This window comes from Macaca nemestrina, chromosome 20 (genome assembly GCF_043159975.1).
Source record: "Macaca nemestrina isolate mMacNem1 chromosome 20, mMacNem.hap1, whole genome shotgun sequence".
Classification (NCBI taxonomy): Eukaryota; Metazoa; Chordata; class Mammalia; order Primates; family Cercopithecidae; genus Macaca; species Macaca nemestrina.
In genome coordinates this window covers 9,335,078-9,358,568 of record NC_092144.1, presented here as the reverse complement: position 1 = coordinate 9,358,568, position 23,491 = coordinate 9,335,078, and the positions used below count along the sequence as shown (strand labels likewise).

General features: G+C 49.8%; 1 protein-coding gene across 3 annotated transcripts in view; it reads left to right on the top strand.

Moving 5' to 3' along the window:
• LOC105478247 (olfactomedin 2) overlaps positions 1 to 23,491 on the top strand; it is an 85,990-nt gene that overhangs the window by 22,639 nt on the left and 39,860 nt on the right. The window lies entirely within an intron of this gene.

Below are 23,491 nucleotides of genomic sequence, written 5' to 3'. Positions count from 1 at the left end.
TGCTACAGAGCTTCCCTGGATCGCTACAGAGCTTCCCTGGATCGGGGAAGGAGAGAACTCAGTGGGGTTCATAGTGGTGTCCTGGGGAGAGAGGGGAGGGGCTTCCTTCATTGCAAACTTCCCTGGGCCTCCTCCAGATGTGCCCCTCCCCTCCTATTCCTCAACCTCTGGTAGCCCCACACCTGTTCCATCTGTTTGGGGGCTTCTCCTAAATCGTCCCCCAAACCCAGGCTGCGATGCCTGGGGCTCCCTTTCTTTAGCCCCAACTCTTCACCAACCCTCCCTTGCTTAGCCCCAAATGGTCATCATGCAGCTTCTTTCTCCTTGCTGGGGGCAAAGAAGATTTGCTCCCTAGGGTCGAAGGCAAGTGTGTGTGTGGTGGTGGTGGGGACACCTGAGAAGGCTTTATCCAGCCCCTGGTGGGGGTAGTATTGGGCTTGACACAGGTAAGAGCTTTCAGGCTAGATTAGACTTGGCAGCCAATGTGTGAGACGGTGTGTTTCTGTGTATCTGTCACATCAAGTGCTTATTACTTGGGTATGTCCTGGTGTGTCTATATGTGTGTGTTTCCGTGTGTATATGGGGGGAATGGGAGTGGAGAAAGTTTATGTATACTGCTGACATGGGGTCTGGGTGTGTCTTCCTGTGTGTGAGGGTGCATCCCAGAATGAGTGTGGGTGTGTCCCTGAGTGACTGTGCTTGGATGTGGACATATCTGCAATTGCCTGTCCCCGACTATGGGTTTGCGTGTGTTACAAGATTGCGTGTGTGCATATGAGTTTGTTATACATGAGTATGACAGGCTTCTTGCCGTTGCCGTCTGAGAAGGGAGAGAGATGGTATCTCATTGAAATCAGAAGCCAAATTTCCCTCCACCACCATCGAAAGCATGTGAGTCTGTGTGCATGTGTTCTGTGCAGGTGTGTGTAAATGTGTGTATATGGTGTGTCTGCAGAATGCATACATAAGTATGCAAGAGCATGTCTATGAGTTATGATTTTGTGTATGCATACGTATCTGTGCAGACATGTGTGCAAGTATCTTCGTGTGCATATGTGTGGACAGTTATGTCTTTATAAATGTGTGCATATAAGTGCAAGTGTGTATTTATGAAAGTGTGCGTGTGTGCCTGCCTTGTACGCATATGGGTAGGATGCCCTGTGTGCTGTGTGTTTTCTGTAAGTGTGTGTGTGTGTGTGCCCAAACAGACCTGATCTCCACTCTGGCCCATTCGTAGCTAACAGCACCTTCATCCAATGCTTCCATGAATTCACCTGCTGAAAGCCAATGGCCCTCCCATCCCTGGCACCACCCCATCCCTCAGTCTCATTATACTTTGTCAAAAGGGATCTGAGAAGTGAGAAGTTAAGGTACTCAGGGTGAGGGCTGGGAGGGCACTGTGACATGAGGGTGTCCATCTTGGGAGTCTGATAGACCTATGTTGGAATCTAGATTTTGTCCCCAACTTGCTCTATGACTCTGGCCACTGCCTTTGTCACTCCAAGCTATTGTTTTCTCATCTATAAAATCAGGATGATGTCTTACCTCACAGAATTGTTGTAACAGAGATCTGCTATTCAAATTGCCAACCTTACACCCTTCCATATATCTCTTCGTACATCCATCCATCCCTGCTTCCATCCATCTATCCATCTTTTTTTTTTTTTTTTGAGATGGAGTCTTGCTCATCGCCCAGGCTGGAGTGCAATGGTGCGATCTCGGCTCACTGCAAGCTCTGCCTCCCGGGTTCACGCCATTCTCCTGTCTCGGCCTCCCGAGTAGCTGGGACTACAGGTGCCCGCCACCTCACCTGGCTAATTTTTTGTATTTTTAGCAGAGATGGGGTTTCACCATGTTAGCCAGGATGGTCTCGATCTCCTGACCTCGTGATCCACCCGCCTCGGCCTCCCAAAGTGCTGGGATTACAGGCGTGAGCCACCGTATCCGGCCTTTTTTTTTTTTTTTGAGACGGAGTCTCGCTCTGTTGCCTAGGCTGGAGTGCAGTGGTGCAATCTCGGCTCACTGCAAGCTCCACCTCCCAGGTTCACGCCATTCTCCTGCCTCAGCCTCCTGAGTAGCTGGGACTACAGGTGCCCGCCACCACGCCCGGCTAATTTTTTGTATTTTTAGTAGAGATAGGGTTTCACAGTGTTAGCCAAAAATAGATAGCCTATCCATCTATTTTTACGTCCATCCTTCCATCTGTCTTGCTATCCATCTCTCCATTCATTCATCCATCCACCTATTATTCCATCAGTCCATCCATCTATCCATCCATTATTTCATCTACCCATCCATTTTTCTATCCATCCATTCACTCATACACCCACCCATTATTCCATCTGTCCATCCATCTGTACCTCCATCCTTTCACACATCCATCTCTTTATCCTTCCACCCATCTCTTTTCATCTATCCATGATTCGTCATTTGTCTCTCTGTCCTATCATGGATCCATTCTTCTATCCATCCATCTCTGTATACTTGCATTCACTAATCCCTCCATCCATCCATTATCCATCATCCAACTATCTCTTTTTCTATCCTCTATGCATCCATCCTTCTACCATCCATCTGCCTCTCCATCTATTCATCTATCCTTCCATCCATTGTATTTATTCCACAAAACTTTTTTTTTTAGGAGATGGAGTGTCTCACCATGTTGCCCAAGCTGGTCTTGAACTCCTGGGCTCAAGGGATCCTCCCGCCTCGGCCTCCCAAAATGCTGGGATTACAGGCATGAGCCACCAGCACCCAGCCTATTCCGCAAGACTATCAAGTGCCTCTTCTATGTCAAGAACTTTTACGTTTGAAAACCCCCAGATCAGTGCCTAAGATAGCAGATGCTCAGTTAGTGATAAGACTTTCGAGTCAGACATATCTGGGTTTGAATTCTGGCCCTGTAATTTACTAGCTGTGTGACTTTGGGGGAAAATTATTTAATTTCTCTAAGCCACAATTTCCTTATTGTTATTATTATTAATATTATTATTTTTAGAGAAAGAGTCTCACTCTGTCACCCAGGCTGGAGTGCAGTGGTGCCATCATAGCTCACTGACACCTGGAACTCCTAGGCCCAAGTCATTCCTCCGTCTTTTTTTTTTTTTTTTTTTTTTTGAGACGGAGTCTCGCTCTGTCGCCCAGGCTGGAGTGCAGTGGCCGGATCTCAGCTCACTGCAAGCTCCGCCTCCCGGGTTCACGCCATTCTCCGGCCTCAGCCTCCCGAGTAGCTGGGACTACAGGCGCCCGCCACCTCGCCCGGCTAGTTTTTTGTATTTCTTAATAGAGACAGGGTTTCACCGTGTTAGCCAGGATGGTTTCGATCTCCTGACCTCGTGATCCGCCCGTCTCGGCCTCCCAAAGTGCTGGGATTACAGGTTTGAGCCACCGCGCCCGGCCCATTCCTCCGTCTTAACCTCCTGAGAAGTTGGGATTTGATTTCCTTATTAGTCAGGGGGAATTTAGAGTCTTCATGAGACTGTAAGATCCTTGAAGACATCTGTGTTTTGCTCACTAGTGAACCCTAAGGTATGACGCGTAGTAGGACTACAATAAGTATTTGTCAGATGACTGAATCCACAACCACACCTTCATAAGGATTTGTGGATTCAAACAAAAACAGATAAATAACGGGCGCATAGTAGGTGTGTAGTAAGGAGGGGTTGTTTTGTTTACCCTTCTAGCCGAGCCTGGAATAAATATTTCTCAAGTGTCTAAATCATTTCACCTTCCTCAGGACTGGGGATAACAAATGGAAAGTGACCAGGCACATAGTAGGTGCTCAGTTAGGAGGAGATGTTGGAAGGTGTAGCGTCCCAGCGTTGGAGAGGCTGAGGGGTTCAGGAAACGAAGCAGTATGGATTCCCAAAGTCAGGAGGCGGAAGGTTGGATGCTGGTGTTTGGCTTTAAAAAGGAACTCAGAGGTGTGGTGGCGGTGAGCCTAGAGCATCAGGGGTCCTGCTTCTCTCTGGCTTCCTCCTCCTGAATTGCAGAAGCAGCTTAGCATTCCTGTGGTTACAGACCATCTCTGGGAAGACGTGGGGAGGAAGCTGCCGCTACTACCTTTGGCCAACTCCCAGCCATAAACCATCCCTGTGGGACGGGAGCCTTCGGCAGAATGGCTCCTCACCTGGGGATCATAAATCCAGGACCAGACTAAGAGCTGTCAGCTGTATTGCCAGCTGCGGCCATCATTTCAAGGCCTGAAGTGAAATACTTGAATCTTGTATGTTATACCCTTAACCATCCCCTCCTCCTGGGGGGCTGGAGAGAAAGAAGGGGAGATGGAGAAGGGGTATGCTGTTTGAGGGGGACCCTTTGCTTTATGGGAAGAATAAGGAGAGGCTGAGCAGCTCTCAGCAAAAGGCTCTTAGAGTGGCACTGTGGCTCATGCCTGTAATTCTCAAGCTTTGGAAGGCAGGGGTGGGAAGATTGCTTGAGGCTAAGAGTTCAGTACCATCCTGGGCAACACAGCAAGATCCTGTCTCTACAAAAAATTAAAATAGGCTGACCACAGTGGCTCATATGTGTAATCTCAGCCCTTTGGGAGGTCAAGGTGGGAAGATTGCTTGAGGGCAGGAGTTCGAGATCAGCCTGGATAACATAGCAAGACCCCATCTCTACACAGAAAGAAAATACATTTTTAGCCAGGCACGGTGGTTCACACCTGTAATCCCAGCACTTTGGGAGGCCAAGGTGGGTGGATCACCTGAAGTCAGGAGTTCAAGACCAGCCTGGCCAACATGGTGAAACCCGGTGGTTTATGCCTGTAATCTCAGTGCTTTGGGAGGCCGAGGCGGGCAGATCATGAGGTCAGGAGATCGAGACCATCCTGACTAACACGGTGAAACCCCGTCTTTACGAAAAATACAATAATTAGCTGGGCATGGTGGCAGGTGCCTGCAGTCCCAGCTACTCAGGAGGCTGAGGCAGGAGAATGGCGTGAACCCGGGAGGCGGAGCTTGCAGTGAGCCGAGATTGCGCCACTGCACTCCAGCCTGGGCAACAGAGTAAGACTCTGTCTCCAAAAAAAAAAAAAATTGGCCGGGCGCGGTGGCTCACGCCTGTAATCCCAGCACTTTGGGAGGCCGAGGCGGGCGGATCACAACGTCAGGAGATCGAGACCACGGTGAAACCCCGTCTCTACTAAAAATACAAAAAATTAGCCGGGCGCGGTTGTGGGCGCCTGTAGTCCCAGCTACTCGGGAGGCTGAGGCAGGAGAATGGCGTGAACCCGGGAGGCGGAGCTTGCAGTGAGCCGAGATCGCGCCACTGCACTCCAGCCTGGGCGACAGAGCGAGACTCCGTCTCAAAAAAAAAAAAAAAATTACCCAGGTGTGATGGCGGGCGCCTGTAACCCCAGCTACTTAGGAGGCTGAGGCAGGACAGGAGGCAGAGGTTGCAGTGAGCCGAGATCACACCATTGCACTCCAGCTTGGGCAAGAAGAGCAAAACTCCATCTAGGAAAAGAAAAAAAAAAGAAATAAAAGAAAAATAAAAAGAATTAGCTGGGCATGGTGGTGCACACTTGTCGTCCCAGCTACTCAGGGGGCTGAAGCATGAGGATTGCTTGAGCCCAGGAGTTGGAGGCTACAGTGAGCTATGACCACACCACTGCACTCCAGCCTGGGTGACAGAGTGAAACCGTCTCAACAACAACAAAAAATAAGAGAAGAATAAGGGAGGAATTATTTTAGATTGAGTGGCCTCTCTGAGGAGGTAACATATATGCAGAGATCGGAAGGATGTAAAGGGGGGAAGAGGGAGGATTTCAGGAGGCAGAGAGTTATAAGTAGAGGGAACAGCCCCTGCAAAGAGCATGAGGCAAGACCTTGCCTGGCGTGTTGGGGGAACAGGGAGGAGGCCCATGTCTGGAGCATAGTGAGTGAGGGGAAGAGGGAGAGGAGGTGAGGGAAGGGAGGTGATGGGAGCCATATCATGTTGTGGGGAGGGGGGTTTTTCAGGGACTTTAGATTTTTCAAATTTTTAAATTTTATTTTATTTTTTTGAGATGGATTGTCACTCTGTGACCCAAACTGGAGTGCAGTGGCACAATCTTTGCTCACTACAACCTCCGCCTCCTGGGTTCAAGTGATTCTCCTGCCTCAGCCTCCCAAGTAGCTGGGATTACAGACACGTGCACCACCAAGCCCAGCTAATTTTTTGTATTTTTAGTAGAGATGGCGTTTTGCCATGTTGGCCAGGCTCGTCTCGAACTCCTGACCTCAAGTGATCCACCCACCTCGGCCTCCCAAAGTGTTGGGATTACAGGCGTAAGCCACCATGCCCGGCCTATATCTGTCTCTTTATCTCATTCATGTCTGTCTCTCCATGTCCCTCTGTGTCCGTCTGTCTCTATCTCTGGGATTCTGTCTCCATCTCACCATAGGACCCTGACGAGGACCCTGGGAAACAGACTAGAATTCTTGAGCGAGAGAGGCTTCTAGGGCTAGGACCTGTGTTGGATGTTAGGGAGGATTTGGTGACAGAGGGCAGGATGACCCAGACCACCTCTCTTATTTATTTGTTTGTTTGTTTATTCATTTATTTTGAGATGGAATCTCGCCTCATCCAGGCTGGAGTGCAGTGGCACCATGTTGGCCCACTGCAACCTCCCTCAATCACCTCCTGGGTTCAAGCGATTCTCATGCCTCGGCCTCCTGAGTAGCTGGCACTACAGGAGTGCGCTACCACACCCAGCTAATTTTTGTATTTTTAGTAGAGATGAGGTTTCAGTATGTTGGCCAGGCTGGTCTCAAACTCCTGACCTTAAGTGATCCACCCGCCTCAGCTACCCAAAGTGCTGGGATTACAGGCGTGAGCCACCACACCCAGCCCCAGGCCACCTCTCTTGAGGGTCCCAAAGAGAGGCGTTGGGAGTGTCTGGACCCCCTGGGTACGCTGGTGATGGGGCCAAGCGTTGACTGGAGATGGAGGTGGGCTCCCAAGCTCCAGGTGACCCCTTGCCCCCTCTGCCCCCCAGCACCATTTCCCCTCCCCTGCTGCCGCTTGGGAGGGCGTCCCTCTAGGACCCAGCCACCAGGCCCAGTACTGGCTCCAAGATGGAACAGCTGTCTGGGCTGCAGCTGCAGAAGCTCATTTTGAACAAGGGAGATGATTGCAGGAGTGACTGGGGGAGGGAGAGGGAAGGGGAGGGTAGCTAGGGCCAAAAGGAATCAGGCCTGATTGTTACCGCTGCTGCTGCAGAGAGCGGATTGCCCAGGAGGTGGGGGAGGCCAAGCCAGGCGGGAAAAGGCAGAGGGGAGGTTTGTCTGCCCAGCCGCGCGTCCATCTGTCCCCACTCTGGTCCTCCCAGTTGCAAAGTTTTCTCTGCCTGCGTCTCTCTCTTCCTGTATTTCAGAGTCCGTATCTCTGGCTCTGCAGTTCGGTTTGTATTTGAGTTTTCGCATCTCCCCTTGCCTAATCTCTCTGCCCCTCCGCCTGGATCTCTGTGAATCTCTGAGCCTTCCTGCCTGTCCCTCAGTGCTGCTGTCATGATGAGAAACACAGCTAAGGTTCGAGCAGCTCTTGGGAGTGCTCTTTCTTGTCTTGTCATTTCTGCGATACTCAGGGGCCAGAGACAAATAGAGGCGACAAATTCCCAGGAAACGGATGGAATGGTGTCCTTCAATAAAGGGATATTTGCAAAGATATCTCAATTAGGACTAATTAATTAAGCGAGCCACTTCCCCTGCCCTCTCCCCCACCTTGCGTACCTGCAGCCTCCTGGGAGGGAACCAGCCAATGAGTGGATGGCAGAGCCTGGTGCTCAGACAGTGTCTCAATGTTTAATTTATAACAGCCTTCTCCCCGCCGCCCCATCAATCCATCCGGAAGGGCAAGGTGGCCACGGGCGCGTAGACTCTGGCAGAGGCTGCAGACCTGCCTGGCCCCTGCGAAAGCATGCTTGGGTGTGTGCGTGCCCCCTGCGTATCAGAGCATGTCATAGCATGTTTGAGCGTGTCTTCATGGCAAGCACACCCCTTCGTGTAAGGGCAATCTGATGGCCATCAGTTGTGTCTGAACCCAAGGGACGCGTTGGAGTGGATGAGAGCGTGTCTTGCGTGCAGAATGTCTGAGCGTGACAAAGGCATGCCTGACTGTGTTGAGGTGCGATGGGGCATGTGGTGCACATCTGAGGATGTGGCACATGTTGAGACTGCTCAGGGTATAGCTCCTGTGCCAGGCTGCCAAGGCCTGTACCTGTAGGTAAAGCATCTCTTCTCAAGGGCATGGCAAGGTAGGTTTTTGGCAGAGGCTCCTGGTAGGAATAGCAGAGACAGGACAAGGATCCACAGCCTCCGAGATGAACCAATCTCAATCTTTCCAGCCCCTTCAGCACTAGTGGCTTAGGAAGGTTGAATTCCAACTTTTTTTTTTTTTTTTGAGACGGAATCTCACTCTGTCGCCCATGCTGGAGTGCAGTGGTGCAACCTCTGCCTCCCGGGTTCAAGTGAGTCTCCTGCCTCAGCCTCCTGAGTAGCCGGGACTACAGGCATCTGCCACCATGCCTGGATAATTTTTTTTTTTTTTTTTTTTTTTGAGACGGAGTCTCACGCTGTTGCCCAGGCTGGAGTGCAGTGGCGCGATCTCGGCTCACTGCAAGCTCCGCCTCCCGGGTTCCCGCCATTCTCCTGCCTCAGCCTCCTGAGTAGCTGGGACTACAGGCGCCCGCCACCGCGCCCGGCTAATTTTTTGTATTTTTAGTAGAGACGGGGTTTCACTGTGGTCTCGATCTCCTGACCTTGTGATCCGCCCGCCTCGGCCTCCCAAAGTGCTGGGATTACAGGCTTGAGCCACCGCGCCCGGCCTTTTTTTTTTTTTTGAGACGGAGTCTCGCTCTGTCGCCCAGGCTGGAGTGCAGTGGCCGGATCTCAGCTCACTGCAAGCTCTGCCTCCCGGGTTCACGCCATTCTCCTGCCTCAGTCTCCCGAGTAGCTGGGACTACAGGCGCCCGCCGTCACGCCCAGCTAATTTTTTGTATTTTTCGTAGAGATGGAGTTTTACCGTGTTAGCCAGGATGGTCTCAATCTCCTGACCTCGTGATCTGCCTGCCTCGACCTCCCAAAGTGCTGGGATTACAAGCATGAGCCACTGTGCCCGGCCTTTTTTTTTTGGTATTTTTAGTAGAGACGGGGTTTCAACATATTGGCCAGGCTGGTCTTGAACTCCTGAACTCAGGCTATCTACCCACCTCAGCCTCCCAAAGTGCTGGGATTACAGGCATGAGCTACTGTGTCCGGCCCTAACATATTTTTTTTCTCCCAAGACAGGGTCTCACTCTGTCACCTAGACTGGAGTGCATTGGCATGATCATAGCTCACTGTAGCCTCGACATCCTGTGCTCAAGCGATCCTCCTGCCTGAGCCTCCCAAATAGCTGGGACTATGGTGTGTACCACCACACCTGGCTAATTTTTGCATTTTATGTAGAGACGGAGCTCACTATGTGGCCTAGGCTTGTCTCAAACTCCTGTCCTCAAGTGATCCTCTCACCTTGGCCTCCCAAAGTGTTGGGATTACAGGTGTGAGCCACCACGCCTGGCCAGAATTCCAACTCTTGATGTAATAGGTGCTTTTCTGTATTCTGGCATCCCACCCCCAGTGTGTGGCTTCAGGATCCCCAATTTTCCTCATCTCTCTAGTCCTACCAGGCACCTCAGAATCACTTCTCAACCCCACTTCTGCTTGCCCCTTCACACCCCACACAGAGGAGCTACCAGTGCTGAGGGAAAGTGTTGCCTCTTAAGTTTACCTTTCTAGTTATGAAGCCCTCAGTTTAATACTCAGAATACTCAGACTGGGCTGGGCTTATGCCTGTTATCCCAACACTTTGGGAGGTAGATGTGGGTGGATCACCTGAGGTCAGGGCTTTGAGACCAGCCTGGCCAACGTGGTGAAACCCCATCTCTACTAAAAATACAAAAATTATCTGGGTATGGTGGTACATGCCTATAATCCCAGCTACATAGAAGGCTGAGGCAGGAGAATCACTTGAACCTGGGAGGCGGAGGTTGCATTGAGCACCGAGATCCTGCCACCGAGCTCCAGCCTAGGTGACAGAGTGAGACTCTGTCTCAAAACACACATACACACGCACACACACACAAATACTCAGCCTGGGATTGGAGACCTAAGGGCAAGACTAACAGGATGGTTCAGACAGGTCTGATGATCCAACCCTCAGTGTAATGCCCAACCAGGTAATGCAGCCTTCAGTATAATGACAAGTCTGGTGATGCAGCCCTCAGTGTAGTGCCCATGATAGTGATGTGGCCTTCAATATAATGACAAGTCTGGTGATGCAGCTCCCAGTGTAGTGCCCATCAGAGTAATGCAACCTTCAGTAGAATAACAAGTAGATGTAGCCGTTAGTGTGATGCCAGGATAGTATTGGGGCCAAAAATGTATCTTGAAATATGACTTTGGTTCTGCAGATAGATGCTGGCTGGGGCACTTGGTGCAGTGAGAAGGAAAGGAAATTTGTTTATTCTTGGGAGTAAATAGCCAGACATTCTCTGGCTCTTCCAGGAGTCCAGGGTTTCCTAACTCTGCTGGCCAAGGCTGGCTCCATTAGCCCTTGTAAGTGCCATGTGACCTCAGCAGGACATCAGGCTTATTAGTATAGCAGAAGTTCTGCAGGAATATTTCAGGTCTCACCGCAATGCTAATGAGTTCGTTGGGAGACCTAAGATGGCAGCTGAAAGATATATACAGATGCCAGTTCCTCCTGAAAGGAGTGTAGGAATGTTCGTGGATAGAGGCAGCTGGACACAAATGGGTGTGGAGAGTTAATCACGGAAGGGCACAGTTGTTCCTTGAATGGACGCAAGTGTGTGCCTTCTGTGTGGATAATATGTTAGTGAATAACATGTTTTTGGCTCCTGGTGGGCATACACGTGTGTACCTGGCTGTTCAGGAGAACACACAGAGGGCCATGGGTGTTCATAGGGAGGTGTTCACCAGTGTGATGGGCTCACACACTGGCACATGTTACAGAGCTATTTGTGAGTATGGGTATGCGCACTTCTGTCCATGGCTGCAGAATTATGAAGGATAAAAGCAACAGCCAGGTGCAGTGGCTTATACCTGTTATCTCAGCACTTTGAGGGCTGAAGTGGGAGGATCGCTTGAGCCCAGGAGTTCAAGACCAGTCTGGGCAACATCGTGAGATCCTGTCTCTACAACAAAATATGTAAAAATTAGCCAAGCATGGTGGTGCACGCCTGTAATCCCAGCTACTCGGGAAATCGAGGCTGTCTGTACAAAAAGTACAAAAATTAGCTGGGTGTGGTGGTACCCGCCTGTCGTCTCCGCTACTTGGGAGGCCAAGGCAGGAGGATCACTTGAGCTCAGGAGTTCAAGATGAGGCTGGGCAACATAGGGAGATCCTGTCTCTACAACAAAAAGTATAAAAAATTAGCCAGGTATGGTGGTACATGCCTATAATCCCAGCTACTCGGGAAGTCGAGGCTCCAGTGAGCTATGATCGCACCAGCACTCCAGCCTGGGTGACATAGTGAGATCTTGTCTCTAAAAAGAAACCAAAAAAGGCTGGGTGATCCTCACACCTGGTCTTGAACTCCGGGGGTCTCACCTGTAATCCCACCACTTTGGGAGGCCGAGGCAGGCAGATCACTTGAGGTCAGGAGTTCAAGACCAGCCTGGCCAACATGGTGACACCCCATCTCTACTAAATACAAAATATAAAAATTAGCCAGGCACAGTGGTGGGTTCCTGTAATCCCAGCTACTCGTCAGGCTGAGGCAGGAGAATCGCTTGAACCAGAAGGCGGAGGTTGCAGTGAACCGAGATCGCGCCATTGCCCTCCAGCCTGGGCGACAGAGCAAGACTCCATCTCAAAAAAAAAAAAATAGATGAAGGCAAGTAAACACAGATATATCCAGTGTCCACGATATCAATATAGAGTCAGTATGTAAAGTCATTACACAGGTTGACTTGTGGGCTCACGATTTGTACACAGAATCTATGGAAATAGAATGTTTGTGAACATGTGTGAACAAGAGGAATGTTAATTGCCATCAGCCACAGCACACAGACATACATATCCTCCAATGCACAATGGCATTTCCCTGGATTTTCACTGATGTGCACATGTGTGCGTGGCTAGTCACAGGCATGTCCAGATACCCTACATGTGCCCTGAAAGTGGGAATTCACATGTGCCTGTGGATAAACACAGGCGTCAGAATCCCCATGCGCTCCAATGCCTACATGCTCCTCTTTTGGAACACAAATAACCAAATCTCCAGAAATTCTCTGAACTCCTGGTAAAGCAAGATCTCAAAGCTAACAAAGGTGGCCTCAGAAGTGCCCTCAGGCTCTTTTGAAAGGAGCTTAGAGGGAAGTTTAGAGTCAGGTGGGTGTCTGGGTACTCGGCCATCCTGGATAGTGAGCCAGGAATACGGAGCCCTGAGCACAGCCCTGCTAACCACACCGTTTCTTTCATTATTATTATTTATTTATTTATTTTTTGAGACAGAGTCTCAATCTGTCACCCAGGCTGGACTGCAGTGACGTGATCTCAGCTCTCTGCAACCTCTGCCTTCTAGGCTCAAGCAAGTCTAATTCCTCAGCCTCCCAAGTAGCTGGAATTACAGGCACAGGCCACTGTATCCAGCTTCCTTCCTTCCTTCTCTCCCTCCCTTCCTTTCTTTCTTCTTTCCTTCCTTTTTTTGTTTTTCTCCTTTCTTTCTTTCCCTCCTCTTTCCTTCTTTCCTTCTCTCCTTTCTTTTCTTCTCTTTCTCTCTTTCTTTCCTTCCTTCCTTTCTTTCTTCCTTTCTTTCTCATTCTTTCTTTTTCTTTCTTTCCTTTCTCCCTTTCTTTTTTCTCTTTCTTTCCTCCCTCCCTTCCTTCCTTCCTTCCTTCCTTCCTTCCTTCCTTCCTTCCTTCCTTCCTTCCTTCCTTCCTTCCTTCCTTCCTTCCTTCCTTCCCTCCCTTTCCCTCCCCTTCCCCTTCCCTCCCCTTCCCCTTCCCTCCCCTTCCCTCCCCTTCCCCTTCCCTCCCCTTCCCCTTCCCTCCCCTTCCCTCCCCTTCCCCTTCCCTCCCCTTCCCTCCCCTCTCCTCTCTTGAAACAAGGCCTTGCTCTGTCACTCAGGCTGGAGTGCAGTGCTGCAATCATAGCTCACTGCAGCCTCAGCCTCCTGGGCTCAAGTCATCCTCCCACTTCAGCCTCCTGAGTAGTTGGGACTACAGGCATGCATCACCATGCTCAGCTAATTTTTAATTTTTTTGTAGAGACAGGGTTTTACGATGTTGTCCAAGCTGATCTCAAACTCCTAGGTTCAAGTGATCCTCCTGCCTCAGCCACCCAAAGTGCTTCACCAGCCCTTCTTAGCTGGGATTCCCCCCCACCCCACCCCCTGTCACGTGTCACACCTTTCCCCCATCAGAGCTAAGTATGGGGGCCAATGCACAGAAAGATGCCCGGCACAAGGAAGGGTGCGATGCATGGTAGAGACTGTGGTGGGTTTTTTTGTTTTTGTTTTTGTTTTTGTTTTTGTTTTTTGAGACAGAGTCTCGCTCTGTAAGCCCAGGCTGGAGTGCAGTGGTGCGATCTCGACTCACTACAAGCTCCGCCTCCTGGGTTCACACCATTCTCCTGCCTCAGCCTCCCATGTAGCTGGGACTACAGATGCCCGCCACTGCGTCCAACTAATTTTTTGTATTTTTAGTAGAGACAGGGTTTCACTGTGTTAGCCAGGATGGTCTTAATCTCCTGACCTCATGATCCGCCCGTCTCGGCTTCCCAAAGTGCTGGGATTACAGGCGTGAGCCACCGCGCCTGGCCGAGGCCATGGTTTTTATTGAGTTGAATCATGATTACTATCATGAATATTCTCCACCAGTGCAGTGCAGAGAGATTCCGGCCCTTTTCTGTCTAATATTCCAGCCTTTTCTCACAGCTTCTGCGTGTGCTTGCATTCCCCGTGATGTTGCTCTGTTCTCCACTGATGCAGCTCCACCAGTTTCTCTCCTTCCCTGCTCCAGCCGGAGAAGGTCCATCCTTTCAAGTCATCCCCCTCCTCCCCTTCCCAGGTTTCCTCTCTCGGCAGTTAGCTCTTCCCTGACACCCCTCTTCATTTTCATTTGCCTCCTGTCGGCCAGGGGGTGGGGGGGAGTCAGAGAGTCTGTTTGGAATTGAAAGCCTCCTAACCAGCCCAGGGAAATAGGAGCTTTATGTAAGGAATGCAGGGAATCTGCCAAAACCCAATAGCTGGGGCTCCAGGGACTCAGAAAGCCATTATTCGCTCCTTTGTCAATTCAGTCAACAGATATTTATTAAGCACCTACTATGTGCCAGGGGTACACGTGAGACAAGCCACTTGCTCTTGTGAAACTGACATTGTGGTGGGAGGAGATCAGTAACAAACAAATAAACAAGAAATTATCATCTGGTCATAAGCGCAATACGGAGGGTTAAACAGTATCTGGCGGCGGGGGGCAGGTGCGGTGGCTCACCATAAGTATGTAACCCCAGCACGTTTGGAAGCCGAGGTGGGAGGATTGCTTGATCCCAGGAGTTCAAGACAAGCCTGGGCAATGTAGTGAGACCCTATCTCTACAAAAAAATACAAAAATTAGCCAGGCATGGTGGCATGCACCTGTAGTCTCAGCTACTTGGGAGGCTGAAATGGGAGGATCGCTGGAGCCCAGGAGGTCGAGGCTGCAGTGAGCCATTGTTACACCACTGTACTCCAGTCTGGGTGACAGAGCAAAACTCTGTCTCAAAAAAGAAAAGAGAAGAACACAACAGGTGGGAGAGAGTATGAGTGGGTGAGCCCCATTATGTCGGGTCACTGGAGTAAGCTCTTTGGGGAGCTGATTGAGAAGGAACCAGGGAGATGGGCGTTATGGGAGAGAGTATTGCACATGCAGAGGCCCTGAGGTTGAAACAAGTGTGGTGCACTCTGGAAAGAGAAGGCTGGAGAGGGAGAGAGAATGGAGTTGTAGAGGTTGGCAAGGAACACTGCATTCGAGGCTTCCAGCCACAGTGAACTGTTGGCTTTTATTCTTTTTTTTTTTTTTTTCTTGAGATGGAATATCATTCTGTCACCCAGGCTGGAGTGCAGTGGTACAATCTTGGCTTAGTGCAACCTCCACCTCCCGGGTTCAAGTGATTCTCCTGCCTCAGTCTCCCAAGTAACTGGGATTACAGGTGGCTGCCACCACGCCTGGCTAATTTTTGTATTTTTAGTAGAGGCGGGGTTTTGCCATGTTGGCTGGGTTGGTCTTGAACTCCTGACCTCCAGTGATCCACCCACCTCGGCCTCTCAAAGTTGTTGGCTTTTATTCTAAATGCAGTGAGAAGCTGCTGGACGATTTGCAGTAGGGTGGAGGGACTTGATCTGATTCACATTATTTAAAGATCTCTCTAGCTGGTGGGTTGGGTAATGGAGTGAGAGTAGAAGCAGAAGGACCAAGCAAGCCTAGTGTTGTCTGAACCAGAACAGTGGCAGCTGGAATGGTGAGCAGTGGGCAGATTGGTACATCTCAGAAGCAGAGCCGTCAGCACTTGCTGATGGATCAGATGTGATGAAATGGGGAAAGAGAGGAACACAGAAACAGCGTGGTGACTAAAGAGACTTCTAAGGTCCAGGGAGAATTTCTTAAAGATAAGGAGGGGGCCAGGCACAGTGGCTCATGCCTGTAATCCCAGAACTTTGGGAGGTTGAGGCGGGAGGATCGCATGAGCCCCGGAACTTGAGACTGCTCTGGGCAACATAGCAAGACCCAGTCTCCACACACGCTTTTTTTTTTTCTTTTTTTTGACACGAAGTCTCACTGTTGCCCAGGCTGGAGTGCAATGGCATGATCTCAGTTCACTGCAACCTCTATCTCCTGGGTTCAAGCAATTCTCCTGCTTCAGCCTTCTAAGTAGCTGGGATTGCGGGCGCCTGCCACCACACCCAGCTAATATTTGTATTTTTAGTAGAGAAGAGGTTTCACCATATTGGCCAGGCTGGTCTCGAACTCCTGACCTCGGGTGATCTGCCTGCCTTGGCCTCCCAAAGTGCTGAGATTACAGGCGTGAGCCACCACTCCTAGCACACACACAAAATTTTTTTTTAAATTAGCTGGGGCTGGGCGCCATGGCTCATGCCTGTAATCCCAGCACTTTGGGAGGCTGAGGTGGGTGTATCACCTGAGGTCAGGAGTTCGAGACCACCCTGACCAACATGGTGAAACCCCGCCTCTGTCTCAAAAAAAAAAAAAAAAATAGGTGGGCGCAGTAGCAAGCATCTATAGTCCCAGCTACTTGGAAGGCTGAGGTGTGAGAGGATTGCTTGAGCCCAGGAGGTCGAGGTTGCAGTGAGCTATGATCATGCCACCGTACTCCAGCCTGGGTAACAGAGCGAGACCCTGTCTAAAAGTAAAAATAAAATAAAAGACAAGGAGAATCAAGGCAGAACAGACATCAGACAGGTCACTCTGCCTGTTAATAGCCAGGAAGTAACAATGATCCGAATCCCCTTCCATACTCCATGAAAAGAAAGTCAGTGTTTCCCTCAACATTTCTGTGACTCTGTGGAGGGGCCTGAATTGTCTTGGTCACTGTGCTTCTGACTTCCTGCTTCTGCTGAATTATTATTCCCCACCTGGCATCTCGTGCCCTTGGGTTTTTGCTCTGACCTTTACTGAGACCAGGAGGGAGCTCAGCCCCTGAGGTCATGGAGAGCCTCAAATGCCAGGCCAAGTCACTCAGACTAGATCCTGAAAACAGCGGAGCCATTTATCCATCCGTGTATTTATTTATTCGACAAGTATTTTGTTTTTATTTGATTTTATTTTTGAGACAGGGTCTCATTCTGTCATCCAGGCTGGATTGCAGTGGCACCATCCCAGCTCACTGCAGCCTCGACCTCCCTAGGCTCATCCTCTCACCTCAGCCTCCTGAGTAGCTGGGACTACAGGCTCACACCACCATGCCTTCTAATTTATTTTTTTGAGACAGAGTCTCACACGGACCAGGCTGGAGTGTAGTGGTGGGACCTTGGCTCACTGCAACCTCCACCTCTGGGTTCAAGTGATTCTCCTGCCTCAGCCTCCCAAGTAGCTGGGATTACAGGCACTTGCCACCACGCCAGGCTGATTTTCATATTTTTAGTAAAGATGGGGTTTCACCATGTTGGCCAGGCTGGTCTTGAGCTCCTGACCTCAGGTGATCTGCCCACCTTGGCCTCCCAAAGTGCTGGGATTACAGGCGTGAGCCTCCATGCCTAGCCCACATCATCTAATTTTTTTGTAGAGACAAGGTCTCGCTATGTTGCCCAGGCTGGTCTTGAACTCCTGTGCTCAAGCGATCCACCCGTCTCAGCCTCTCAAACTGCTGGGATTATAGGTGTGAGCCACTGCACCCTCAATAAGTATTTTTGAGGACTTCTTATGTGCTTTTAACAGAGAAATTAAATTCAATCAAACAGACGTGGATGTGTGGCACCTCCCGCAAAACAGGGAGGTAGGTGATGATTATGTACTTGTAAATAAATATAATTGGCAGCTGTGATAACAGCTTTGAGGGAAAGATTCTTGGTGCTCTAGGAGCTTCTAATAAGGAGATTTGATGTAATTTGGAAGTTGGAGGAAGCAAGAGCTGAGATCTGAGGCAGAGAGGAAAGGATGCTCTGGGCAGAGGGAATTGCTTATGCCAAGGCCCTGGGGTGAGAGGAAGGACGGAAAACGTGATGGACTAAAGAAGGCCTTGCAAAGCCAGATGAGGTGGCACACACCTATAATCCCAGCACTTTGGGAGGCCGAGGTGGGAGGATGGCTTGAGCCAGGAGTTCCAGGCTGCAGTAAGCTATGATTGCACCACTGCACTCCAGCCTGGGTAACAGAACAAGACTGTCTCTGAAAAAAAATTAAAATAAAGTAAGGAAGGCCTGGGAGCGAGGAGACCAGATGAAAGCAGATAAGTAAGTAAAGTGCAGACCCACAGGCTCTTGTGGCGATGTTAAGGAGTTTTGTCTCTATCCTAAGAATTAAAGGAATCCACCAATGTGGTTTTGGCTGGGAGGATAATGTGATCACACCTGCATCGTCAAGTTTCTCGGCTTTCAGAGGCCAAGGCGGGTAAATCACCTGAGGTCAGGAGTTTGAGACCAGCCTGGCCAACATGGCGAAACACTGTCACTACTAAAAATACAAAAATTAGCCAGGTATGGTGGTGTGCGCCTGTAATCCCAGCTACTTGGGAGGCTGGGGCAGGAGAATCACTTGAACCCAGGAGGCGAAGTTTGCAGTGAACCGAGATCCTGCCACTACACTCCAGCCTGGATGACAGAGCAAGGCTCCGTCTAAAAAAATAAATAAGTAATAAAAATAAATAAAGTTTAGGCCGGGCGCGGTGGCTCACGCCTGTAATCCCAGCACTTTGGGAGGCCGAGGCGGGCGTATCACAAGGTCAGGAGATCGAGACCACGGTGAAACCCCGTCTCTACTAAAAATACAAAAAATTAGCCGGGCGCAGTTGTGGGCGCCTGTAGTCCCAGCTACTCGGGAGGCTGAGGCAGGAGAATGGCGTGAACCCAGGAGGCGGAGCTTGCAGTGAGCCGAGATCGCGCCACTGTACTCCAGCCTGGGCGACAGAGCGAGACTCCGTCTCAAAAAATAAATAAATAAATAAATAAATAAATAAATAAATAAATAAAGTTTCCTGGAAGCTCCCATGTGTAGAGTTACTAGCAAGAAAAAAGGTAGATTGAAGTAGACCAAGTAGACTTTCTTTATTTTTATTTAAAAATTTTGTCATATTTTACAACTATTTATTTATTTATTTTTGAGACAGGGTCTCACTGTGTCACCCAGGCTGGAGTGTAGTGGTGTGATCACGGCTCATTGCAGCTTTGACTTCTCAGGCTTGAGTGATCCCCCCGCCTCAGCCTCCTGAGTAGCTGGGACTACAGGCATGTGCCACCACACCCAGCTAATTAAAAAAAATTTTTTTTGGCCAGGCGTGGTGGCTCAAGCCTGTAATCCCAGCACTTTGGGAGGCCAAGATGTGCGGATCACAAGGTCAGGAGATCGAGACCATCCTGGCTAACACAGTGAAACCCCGTCTCTATTAAAATATACAAAAAACTAGCCGGGCGAGGTGGCGGGCGCCTGTAGTCCCAGCTACTCAGGAGGCTGAGGCAGGAGAATGGCGTGAACCCAGGGAGGCGGAGCTTGCAGTGAGCTGAGATCCGGCCACTGCACTCCAGCCTGGGCGACAGAGCAGGACTCCATCTCAAAAAAAAAAATTTTTTTTAGAGTAGAGTTGGGGTCCTAATATGTTGCCCAGGCTGGTCTCAAACTCCTGGGATCAAGCAGTCCTCCCACCTCGGCCTCCCAAAGTGCTGGGATTACAGGCGTGAGCCACCGCGCACAGCCTAGACTTGCTGAATTGTGAAAGTGGCTTAGATCATTGCATGGTGATAGAGATGAAGAATGATGCGTGAATTCTAAAGCGATCTAGGAGTTAATGTCAGTAGGATTTAGTGAGGGAGTAAAATGAGGGTGAGGATAATGCCTGGGTGTCTAACCCACTGACCCAGGGGTGGGGAGGATGGAGATGGTGACATGAGGAATATTGGATAAGAACTGGTTTGGGAGGGAAGGCTGTGCATTTCAGTTTGAACATGTTGGGCTTGAGATGCCTTAGAGATATCCGGGGCAGGAGGAGTGGTCAAGGAGTCAGATGATGCATATATGCATCGGAACTCTGAGGACATATATACAGGCAGGTGTTGATGGACGCTTTGGTAAGGGTAAGACTCCTTAGAGAAAGACAAAGGTAAAGAGAAAATGCAAGGCTAAGTCTAGAGCTGTGGTTCTCAACCGGGGAGCAGAAAGTTATTTTATTTATTTATTTATTTATTTATTTATTTGATTGGAGTTTCACTCTTGTTGCCCAGGCTGGAGTGCAATGGCTCAATCTTGGCTCACCGCAACCTCCGCCTCCCGGGTTCAAGCGATTCTTCTGCCTCAGCCTCCTGAGTAGCTGAGATTACAGGCATGCCCCACCATGCCTGGCTAATTTTGTATTTTTTTTTTTTTTTTTTTTTTTGAGACGGAGTCTCGCTCTGTCACCCAGGCTGGAGTGCAGTGGTGCAATCTTGGCTCACTGCAAGCTCCACTTCCCGGGTTCACGCCATTCTCCTGCCTCAGCCTCCCGAGTAGCTGGGACTACAGGCGCCCACCACCACACCCGGCTAATTATTTTTGTATTTTTAGTAGAGACGGGGTTTCATTGTGTTAGCCAGGATGATCTCGATCTCCTGACCTCGTGATCCGCCCGTCTCGGCCTCCCAAAGTGCTGGGATTACAGGCATGAGCCACCGCACCCGGCTTTATTTTATTTATTTTATTTTTATTATTATTATTTTCAAGAGAGAGTCTCACTATGTTGCCCAGGCTGGAGTGCAGTGACACCATCCTGGTTTCACTGAGCCTCAACCTACCTGGGCTCAGGTGACCGTAGGTTTTGAGCCTTCCTGTTTAGCGCATGTTGCCATGATCTCGGCTCACTGCAACCTCCACCTCCCAGGTTCAAGTGATTCTCCTGCCTCAGCCTCCTGATAGCTGGGATTACAGGCATGCAGCACCACACCCGGCTAATTTTTGTATTTTTAGTTGATATGGGGTTTTACCATGTTGGCCAGGTCTCAAACTCCCGGCTTCAAGTGATCCGCCCGCCTCGGCCTCCCAAAGTTGCTGGGATTACAGGGGTGAGCCATAGTGCCTGACCGAGAAAACCATCTTGAATGCCTGACCTGAGGTTTGGTGTCTGAGGCTGGGGAGAGCTCAGATAGAGGGATGTTCAACTCTAGTATCTATGAGGTGAGCCTCAGGATGGTTCTTGTAAAGTCTTGAAACCTCTTGAAGATTTATGCTGTGTGTAATAGCTCATCAAGAAACCCTGGTAATAATCCTTGAAATAGACCTGCGAACTCCGCTTTAATGAATTTTACATGATGGTGTTGGAGAAATGAAATCCCCTTACCCTCATTAATCCTGAGACACAGCAATCATTTGCAGTAGACGTTCACCCAAGAGGCCCCAAGCACTTTAAGAGAAGTGCTCCACACGTGAGAAGGTGCCCAGGAGGGGGAAACTTCTGCCACGAAATTCTCACCTGATTGTGAACGTTCTACTAGGGCAAGTTGTGCCCAGGTACTGAGATAGACCAGGCTCAGTTCAGGTTCCAAGACGGGGGGTTCATTCAAGTCCTGGAACAGAACAGGGATACATCCTCAAGGTGTTAAGATACTCCATGGTTGGCCGGGCACGGTAGCTCATGCCTGTAATCCCAGCACTTTGGGAGGTGGAGGTGGGTGGATCACCTGAGGTCAGGAGTTTGAGACCACCCTGGCTAACATGGTGAAACCCAGTCTCTACTAAAAATACAAAAATTAGCTGGGCGTGGTGGTGGGCACCTATAATCCAAGCTACTTGGGAGGCTGAGGCAGGAGAATTGCTTGAACCTGGGAGGTGGAGGCTGCAGTGAGCCGCAATTGTGCCACTGTACTCTAGCCTGGGCAACAGAGCGAGACTCTGTCTCAAAAAAAAAAAAAAGATGCCTCGTGGTTTGACTCTATGACAAACTAGAGTCAAGCTCAAGCTCAGGACAGACAACGAGACAATGGCTAAACTGGGAGAGACCAAAGAGAAACCTGGTTCTAGGAGATGAAGGAGGCCAGGACCAAATCCGAGTCCTGGGTAGAACAGGGCTACGCTGTGTACTTGAGACAGACAAGGCTAAACCCAGGTACTGAGATAGACCGGAGTTTAACTTGAATCCTGAGATAGACCAGGGCGGCACCCACATCCTGAGACAGATCAGATCAGAACCTTGTGAGGATAGAACCAGAAAATGGGCTTATCTTGGAAATAAGCTTAACTTGAAGTTGTGGGAGAATAGGTTTACTCTCCTTGTTGAACCGCATCACCCAAACTGTTGAGTGCCTCTGGGATGAATGGCCATTGCGGATGACTTGGAATGTCCCAGGACTCATGAAGGAAAGAGAATTTTATTTTTATTTGATTTTATTTGACACAGAGTCTCACTCTGTCGCCCTGGCTGGAATGCAGTGGCGCCATCTTGGTTCACTACAACCTCTGCCTCCTGGGTTCAAGCGATTCTCCCACCTCAGCCTCCTGAGTAGCTGGAACTACTACTGGTGCCCGCAACAATGCCCGGCTAATTTTTGTATTTTTAGTAGAGACAGGGTTTTGTCATATTGGCCAGGCTAGTCTTGAATTCCTGGCCTCAAGTGATTCACCCACCTCGGCCTCCCAAAGTGCTGGGATTACAGACATGAACCACCGCGCCCAGCCAGAATTTTATTTCCCAATGCCAGGTCATCCTAGGATCCAAGGCTGAGCCAGCTCAGGCCCATGAGCCAACAGCACTAGGGATGCCCAGGGTGGCTGTCCCTCCCTCTGGTGTTGACTGTGTGTACTCTGATACAGACTTGAGTGATGCCCCCACTCCACATAAGCTGTCATACCCAGCGTATCCCATATCCACATAGCAGCATATATGCACGTGCAGACACACAGTCACACCAACCCATGCACGTGCCTCAGATACACAGCAACACATGTGGCACAGACATGCACACTGACACCCCAAACCCTGGCACACACATGTACAGACCACATCACGGTCTTACAAACACAGCCAACTGGCACACTCACACATAGCCCTCCTCACCACACCAATTTCACATCTGCGATAGTACCCAACTCCAGGGTCGTGGTGTTCTCGGAGAACAGTGTCCCTGAAGTTTTCTCACTTATATATCATCTGACACCATCCTATTTTATACATTCATATGCATAGTTTTATACACTTGCTGATGCTCACACACGTAAGCCTATATATGGCTACATGCTCATGTGTGTTCTTGGTCACGTAGACACAGATGTACCACACCTCCGTCTCACACACTCACTGGCTCTGTGCCAGTCAGCATAGGCTAGGTTTTGCTGTGTAACAAAACAGCCCCCAAGTCTCAGAGGGTTACTACAACCAAATGAGCATGATACATGAGGGTTGGCAGGGTCTCTGTCTAGTCTGGCCATTCAGGGACCCCAGTGATGGAGCCTTCATACCAACATGTACTTTTTTCTTTTTTCTTTTCTTTCTTTTTTTTTTTTTTTTCAGACAGAGTCTTCTCTGTTGCCCAGGCTGGAGTGCAGTGGCACCATCTCAGCTCACTGCAACTTCTGCCTCCCAGTTCAAGCAATTCTCCTGCCTCAGCCTCCCAAGTAGCTGGGACTACAGGCACGTGCCACCACACATGGCTAATTTTTATATTTTTAGTAGAGATGGAGTTTCACCATGTTGGCCAGGCTGGTCTCGAGCTCCTGACCTCAAGTGATTTACCCACCTTGGCCTCCCAAAGTGCTGGGATTACAGGCGTGAGCCACCATGCCTGGCCCCAACATGCACTTTTTTTTTTTTTTTTTTTTTTTGAGATGGAGTC